At 34.6% G+C, this 8,197-nt stretch overlaps 1 pseudogene; it reads right to left on the bottom strand.

The window, feature by feature from the left end:
* Positions 1-2,072: 2,072 nt before the first annotated feature.
* Positions 2,073-5,263, bottom strand: LOC143567185 (monolignol oxidoreductase AtBBE-like 15 pseudogene; annotated as a pseudogene).
* Between the last annotated feature and the right edge of the window lie 2,934 nt (positions 5,264-8,197).

The following is an 8,197-nucleotide window of genomic DNA, read 5'->3' as shown; positions in this document are numbered from 1 at the left end:
TTCAGATTGTTTCAGCGCGTAACAGCTCGTTTAAGCGATTTTTCAGTTCGTTTCATCGCGTAACAGCTCGTTTAAGCGATTTTTAAAGTTCGTTTCAGCGCGTAACAGCTCGTTTAAGTGATTTTTAAGTTTGTTTCATCGCGTAACAGCTCGTTTAAGCGATTTTAAAGTTCGTTTCAGCGTGTAACAACTTGTTTAAGCGATTTTTCAGTTCATTTCCGCGCGTAACAGCTCATTTAAGCGATTTTTCAGTACGTTTCAGCGCGTAACAGCTCGTTTAAGCGATTTTTCAGTTCGTTTCATCGCGTAACAGCTCGTTTAAGCGATTTTTCAGTTCGTTTCAGCGCGTAACAGCTCGTTTTAGCGATTTTTTAGTTCGTTTCATCGCGTAACAGCTCGTTTAAGCGATTTTTCAGTTCTTTTCAGCGCGTAACAGCTCGTTTAAGCGATTTTTCAGTTTGTTTCATCGCGTAACAGCTCGTTTAAGCGATTTTTCAGTTCGTTTCAGCGCGTAACAGCTCGTTTTAGCGATTTTTTAGTTCGTTTCATCCCTTAACAGCTCGTTTAAGTGATTTTTCAGTTCTTTTCAGCGCGTAACAGCTCGTTTAAGCGATTTTTCAGTTCGTTTCAGCGCGTAACAGCTCGTTTGAGCGATTTTTCAGTTCGTTTCAGCGCGTAACAGCTCGTTTAAGCGATTTTTCAGTTTGTTTTATCACGTAACAGCTCGTTTAAGCGATTTTTCAGTTTGTTTCATCGCGTAACAGCTTGTTTAAGCGATTTTTCAGTTCGTTTCATCGCGTAACAGCTCGTTTATGCGATTTTTCAGTTCGTTTCATCGCTTAACAGCTCGTTTATGCGATTTTTCAGTTCGTTTCAGCACGTAACAGCTCGTTTAAGCGATTTTTCAGTTCGTTTCAGCACGTAACAGCTCGTTTAAGCAATTTTTCAGTTCGTTTCAGCACGTAACAGCTCGTTTAATCGGTTTTTCAGTTCGTTTCAGCACGTAACAGCTCGTTTAAGCAATTTTTCAGTTCGTTTTAGCACGTAACAGCTTGTTTAAGCGATTTTTCAGTTCATTTCAGCACGTAACAGTTCGTTTAAGCGATTTTTCAGTTCGTTTTAGCATCAAATAGCTCGTTTAAGCGATTTTTCAGCTCGTTTAAGCACTTAACAGCTTGCTTTAGCGATTTTTCAGTTCCTTTCATCACTTAACAACTTGTTTCAGCATGTTTTTGTTTCGTTGTTGTCAACATTTCAGTTTCGGTTAATTTGTCGATTTTTTTTTGAACGAGGACAACGGATGAAACATTTTAGTTTTTTTACATTTTTTGTTTTTGTTTTATTTTTTGAGTTATGATTTTTTTATTAATTTTTTATTAATTTTTTGATGATTTCTATTAAGATCAAAATCCCTCAAAAAAAATTAAAAAAAAAACAAATAAAAAATCATAACTTAAAATATAAACAAATAACGAAAATAGTAAAAAAACCAAAATATTTTCACCGTTAACCTCGTTCATCAAAAAAAAAAAAACAAAACAAAACCCGACAAATTAACCGAAACCGAAATGTCGACGAAAACGAATCAAAAACCTTAATCGACCCGTCTAGTGCGAAAACTCGAAAGAAACCGAAACCCAACCCGTCCAGTGCTAAAACTCGTGTCGGCACGAAAGCTGATCCGAGCCGAAACCTAAACCGATATCGTTCCAATCTAAAACCCATTTCAACCCAAACATGTCACTTTTCCTTAATACACTAACCCACATCGACCCATGTAGTTAAATTTGTCAACCCATTTTGACCCAAAAATAAGAATGTGGAATTTCAAGTGACCCATTTTGACTCATTTAATTAAAACCTATGACCCAATTCAACCCATTTGAATTTTAAAACAACCCAAATTGACCCATTTGGAATGGTTTGGGTCAAGGTTGCCACCCCTAGTCAATAGCATAAAGATGTTTTAAATAAACATAGTGGAAAACCAAATCATTTATTTATGCAAATTGCAAAGCAGTGGAACTCAACATCAAACAACTTTATTCAAGACAATAATTTATCAACCATCTTAAGAATATCTGATTTATTCATCACATTAGAAACAAGTAACGATTACTAATAAGAAACATGATCTAGCGGCTCGTAAAGTCACATGCTTTCGTATGACCCAGCGTGACTGTTCTCTTCACTCGTAATCAAAGGCGGTATACTCTGCTCAAAGAAGAAGAAATTATCTGGATCGACAACGCCTTTCACCAGTGCCAACCTCTCAAAGTTGTCACCGAAATACTTGTTTCCCCACGTCATCGCATTCAAGTAACTTGTGTTATCTGCATTGTCATTTTCACCTAAATCCAAATCCCTGTAGTTCACATAAGCCGCTCTAGGATTCTTTGACACATACGGTGTCATATTTTCGTGCATCTTTCTCATCCAACTTATACGCTTTTCTGATGCTTCAACGCTCCCATCATCCCATTTCTCGAAATACTGTATGTTATACAAATACCCATTTCGATGAGGGTAAGGAATTTTCGTCTCTTCAATCTCATCCATCTTCCCACCATGCGGTTCCATTATAAGGATCGGGTTCTCTCCCTCCAAACACCATTTCCATATCTCGTCTAGTTTCTCCTCAGGTATCGGTTCTTTCACATAGTCGGATTTAGCATTAAAGTAACTTTTGGGCTGGGGTGTCCTGTCTCTAAGGACATCAATGCTTTGCCCTTTTGGATAGTTATCAAAAAAGAGTACCGATTCGATCCAACTCAGTTCACTGCAGTCGCTTTCCTGTAATCCCAACTCAGGGAAGCTATCTGTTACAGTTTCAATGAGCTTATCGACGTTTCCAAAAAACATCGAATTGAATATTACTTGAAGTGTTCTGTTTCCTGCCTCATTAAAAGTAGGTAGTATTATAGCTCTTATGAATAGATCTTCACTTAGGTTGTGTCCAATATACTGCCACCTGTTAAAAAGACTCGAACCGCCTTGTTCTATAGTCTTGGAAAGACTAAAAACTGTAACTTTATCAGGAACATAAACAACAAGATTCACTTGCCAAGCAACCACAACACCAAAACTTCCACCACCGCCGCCTCTAATCGCCCAAAACAAATCTTCCCCCATCGATTTTCGATCAAGAAGTCTCCCATTCGAGCATCGATGACATTATCAGCTGCTAGACCATACTTTCTTATCATAGTCCCAAATCCGCCTCCACTTATTTGACCACCGACACCGACAGTTGTACAGATCCCTGCTGGAAATCCAAGATTTTGACTTGCTTGGGACACCCAATAATAAAATTCACCAACCAGTTTCGACCCACGCAGTGTTCTGATCCGAGTCGATTGTTATTGACCGCAATTCTCTGAGGTCAAGAACAACAAAAGAGGATTGATCATATGAAGTGTATGAAAGGCCTGCGTCCGCCACTTGGAATTTGGATTTGAATATTGAAACTTTTTGAACAAAGTATTGTAGATTGTACATGGGAATATGTTAAGGGTGTGACTATAGCTAGTGGTTTTGGAGTTGTGGATGTTGAAAATCTAAGGTTTATGATGGTTGACTGAAGAACAGATGAGTATTCTGTGTTGTTTTCGGTGAATACGAAATCGGAGGTTGTGACATTTGGATCTTGAGAGAGGCATTGAAGAAAATTATCTGCCAGTGGATCTGAAATTGTTGTAGAGATCAAAGTAAGAACTAGTAAAAGATGTAGTAGAGTTTGAGTAATAATATGTATGTTTTCTTCATGATAGTTGAATAATCATCAGCCTTATATGTACAGAAACTTTTGATGATTAATAAGGTGAAGTCAACTTAAGACAACTTACAAGCCTGTGTAGTCTTAAATCGTTGAATAATAATATATTAAAATAATAAATGGGTTATTGTTTTTGGTTTTTGGATTTCAGCGTCTTTCTCTGTCTTGGTGACAGTCGTTGGTTGTGTTTGTTTTTAATGAAAGTCAATTTAAAAAAAAAAAATAGTAATGAATTAAAATAGAAGTCTTCTTGAAAAAATGTTTGGTCAGTGTTGTGAAGATAAAATATTAAGATATTACAGCTGTGGAATTGTTTTTTATTGAGTTTTAAAGACAAAAGGGTAAAATATAAGAGTTTTAGTGATTAAAATGATTATTTATATGTGATTTTAAAGTTTATTGTAAGAAATTTATATATTACATTTTCAAACTATTTTAATGTATTCTAAGTCATTTTTTTTTTGTTTTACTTCTTATTTAAACATTTTTTATATAAAACTTGACATAGTTTAAATTAGTGTAGTTTATCATTTTTATATAAAAGATTAATTAGTGAAAGTGTAACATAGTTTGAGTCACCTTTACTTCAACGTTAATAATTTCTGATCCTCAACATATGTTGCACCTGCAAGTCTTGTATTAATGCTAATTATAGCTTGATCTTGAATAGTTGAATGGAATATATTTTAATCTAATCATGTAAGTTACATGGAAATAGAATACTAACGTAGTAGTATTATTATTATTATTATTATTACATGCTAGCATATTCCTTTAGTTATGAACATCTCTCTTTTCGTTGAACATAAAACACATAAAACATGTGTTTCACGTACAAGTCAGCTTCTTTTAATATTAAAATTTATTTTAATTTTGTTATTTAGTCACTGACGTGCAATTGACCCACTACATCATTTTCATTCCATCTCAGGAAGAAACTTATCATAGGTTTTGTAACAGGTGAGACTTGAACCCAACATCTTCCTCTTTTCAAAATAGAGTCCTTAGATGTCACATCTCAACAACTTGGGCTTAGATACACTAACAAATCTTGTTTTAAATATATAAAAAAAATCAACAAATAGTAATGTAAGCAACACCTACATGAATATACGGTATTCAAATTTATTGTTCCCATCATCTTGCAATTTTCACGGAACAACTTTTCAAACCTACATTTTCCAGTACGCCTCTTATTACAGGTTTTGCAAACTTCATTCTATCTTCTTTTTCAAATCATGTTTGTTAGCTGATCTCTTCCTTAATTCTCACCAGTCACCATGCCATCAGTTAGTGTTGCAACCAACTCTATCGTGAATTCAGTTGTTTGTAGAGTTACGGCTTTTACTGTATATCTTATCTTCTGAAAAAGACGCCAAATATAGGGACTAATTCTTTTGATTTTTGCGGTTATGAGGTGTGGGACTAACCTCGAGTAGTCAAACAACTTTGAGGTGAACTCTTTGTGGTCTTTTCATTTTCATTCATTGGATATCAATGACATTATTATAATGAATATTGCAAATGATTGAACTCGTATTCTGAAAATTGAAACTCTAAACAGAATTTAAATTTGTATTTTGAAATTGAATTCCCTACCTGGTCTTGAGTTATTTGAAACTGAATCTTGATGTTGATTTAGGTGGAGGAGACTATATTTATTTGTATTGGTTGGGTTAAGTAATTGTAATTAAAGATGAAATACTAAAATTAATGGATTGTAACTTACTTAAGTGTGATTAGTTACAAAAAAAAAATATAACTCACATTTTACTAAAATACCCATGCATTTAAATAATACAAAAATAAAAAGAAAATTTATGATTGGTCTAATTCACTTCTCGCACTCCACACTATAAGAATCACTTCTTAAATTAAAAAAAAAACTAAACCTATATATATATATATATATATACTAGACATGTGCCCGCGCGATGCGACGGGAAACAAAAACCATAGGAATCATGTAACAATTTTGGATGTTCAAGGTTCGTTTGTGAATTTGCGTAAAGAAAATTTTTAAGAAGTTCGTTATTTAATATCGTATAACAAAAATATCATGGTAAGTTAAAATGATTGTCATTGTGAATCGAGATATCGAAAATAAACGATTTTTTTCTTTAAAATAGAATTTCTATGAAGTTTTGCATGAGGATTTCAAGAAAATTACAAGCTATAATTTTGTGAATTTCTTGAAAAATCAAGGCGAAACTACCATAAGAAATTTAAAACGAGGAAAATCGTAAAAATGCAAATTTTATTTGTGAAAATTTATAATAAACCAAGGATTGCATAATGAAAGTTGTTTTGAAAATAAATTTGGGGTAACGAAAATTCTACCATGTGTATCATATAATATAGTGTAATTAAAATGTCGTGTGTAAGGCCCCATTCCCGGTGCCTCACTTTTAGAGTTGGATTTACTCATAAATATAGTTCTACAAATCAGAGTTAATTAAAATTTCGTGGAAACGTTAACTTAAATCATTAGTTACAAAACATTTAATCTTTTCTTTGGAACCATAACATAAAACATCATATTTAATACATCATTTCTTCCATCTTCATATGTCAGCCGTTCCATCCATGCCATGTTACATCCTCATGTCAGCTCAATAAACATATATACCTGCGTACATACTAAAAGTCAGCTACACTGAGTGAGTTCTAGTTAATACATATTACATAACATACATTTATATCCATATACATATGCATCCGAGGATACATATTATATTCTTAATATGATTATCTTTCTTTCATACATACATACATACTTTTATATTTAATCTTACTTTATATACTCCTATATTTAAAAGAGCATTACGCCCTACTTCCTTGAGTATTATTAGGGCACGGTCCCTTTTCTGCCTCGAATATTATTAGGGTCTAATCCCTTTCTACCTTGAGTATTATTAAGGCTCAGTCCCTTTTTGCCTTGAGTATTATTAGGGCTCAGTTCCTTTCTACCTTGAGTATTTGTAACACCCCGCAACCGCAGCGGAAACGTAAACGGGGTGCGACAGACTCGTCTGATATCAACCACATTGTTTATAAAGAAAACTGAATACATTAATATACTTCAAATTACATTATCTTGTATTTCATTACCGTCTAGGTGATACACACATCATACAATACGATACATAATTCTATTTATTATAATGTATCCTAACATTCCGCACGCAAATCTTACACACATCAAGCACTTAGCACGTAAGCAATCACTTCATCTTATTTGTACTTGAAAAGCATGTGAGAAAACGGGTCAACTACGAATAGTTGGTAAGTTTCACAATTTGAGTAAACCATGATAAATCCATATCATAATATAATATTATCGACGTAATTATGCTGAGCCCACAAGTGAAACCTCTGTTAATCCAATACTGGGGACACTGTTAACCCAGTACAATACTCATTCTGGGGACACTGTTAACCCAGTAACACTTCTAGGGACATCTGGGGACACTGTTAACCCAGTAACACTTCTAGGGACATCTGGGAACACTGTTAACCCAGTAACACTTCTAGGGACATCTGGGGACACTGTTAACCCAGTACTGTACCCATTCCGTACGATTCCCGTAAAATCAAATATATATAAATCCACGCAAATCCATGCGTTCAGAAAATTAGCAACTCAGACAATTACCATCTTAGTACATTTCCCTACGATTCCCGTACAATAAAATATATGTAATTCCACGCAAATCCATGCGTCCAGTATGTACTAAAACATTTCAATAATAACATGCTTCCGCCCCGGGAAACTATTTAAAAACAATTCAGAAAAAAGGGGCTCGTGAAACTCACCTTAGCACATGCAAGCAGGTAACAACAATCATTATCAGTTAACACGTCCAATCTGTAATATGATCCCTACGATCGTTACTATACACTCATTATTAATATAACTTTAACCGCGTTAACCGGTACATCTGTGGACACTGTTAACCCAGTACTGTACCCGTTCCGGGGGCAGTGTTAACCCAGAACACTTCTCCGGACTCAGATTGTGATTTCGTTTAGAGTTCAATGGTCAAAATCATTATTAATCGTTTTTCTCGTTTTGCGTGCCTAGCACGGTTATCCGTTTTTACGTTTCAAAAATGAGTTTGATCACACATGACCCGAAAATAGTTGTTGACTGATAATTTAGTTAGAGTTGTGAAACTTGAGCTCGGTTTAGACGCCCCGATTGGCCGCGGGACCCGTTTCCGTCTTTAGCGTACCGGAAACTGTTAAAATAGGTTAAAATTACTCAAATCATCCGAATTATTTTCGGATGATTCATTTTTACTTGTTTAACCCATTTATATGAAAATAGTCCATTTTTAGGGTTTTTATACACCAGTCAGCTCGTTTAAGCGAGCTTTACCGGTTTACTCGTTTTAAGCTTTAAAAGTTTGTTTTTGCACA

This window comes from Bidens hawaiensis, unplaced genomic scaffold, assembly GCF_021521415.1.
Source record: "Bidens hawaiensis isolate Kalapana, Puna unplaced genomic scaffold, B.hawaiensis_p1.1 tig00023231_1, whole genome shotgun sequence".
In the NCBI taxonomy this organism is placed as follows: domain Eukaryota; kingdom Viridiplantae; phylum Streptophyta; class Magnoliopsida; order Asterales; family Asteraceae; genus Bidens; species Bidens hawaiensis.
Note: the sequence above shows the minus strand (reverse complement) of the source record. Positions and strands in the feature narration are given on the sequence as shown.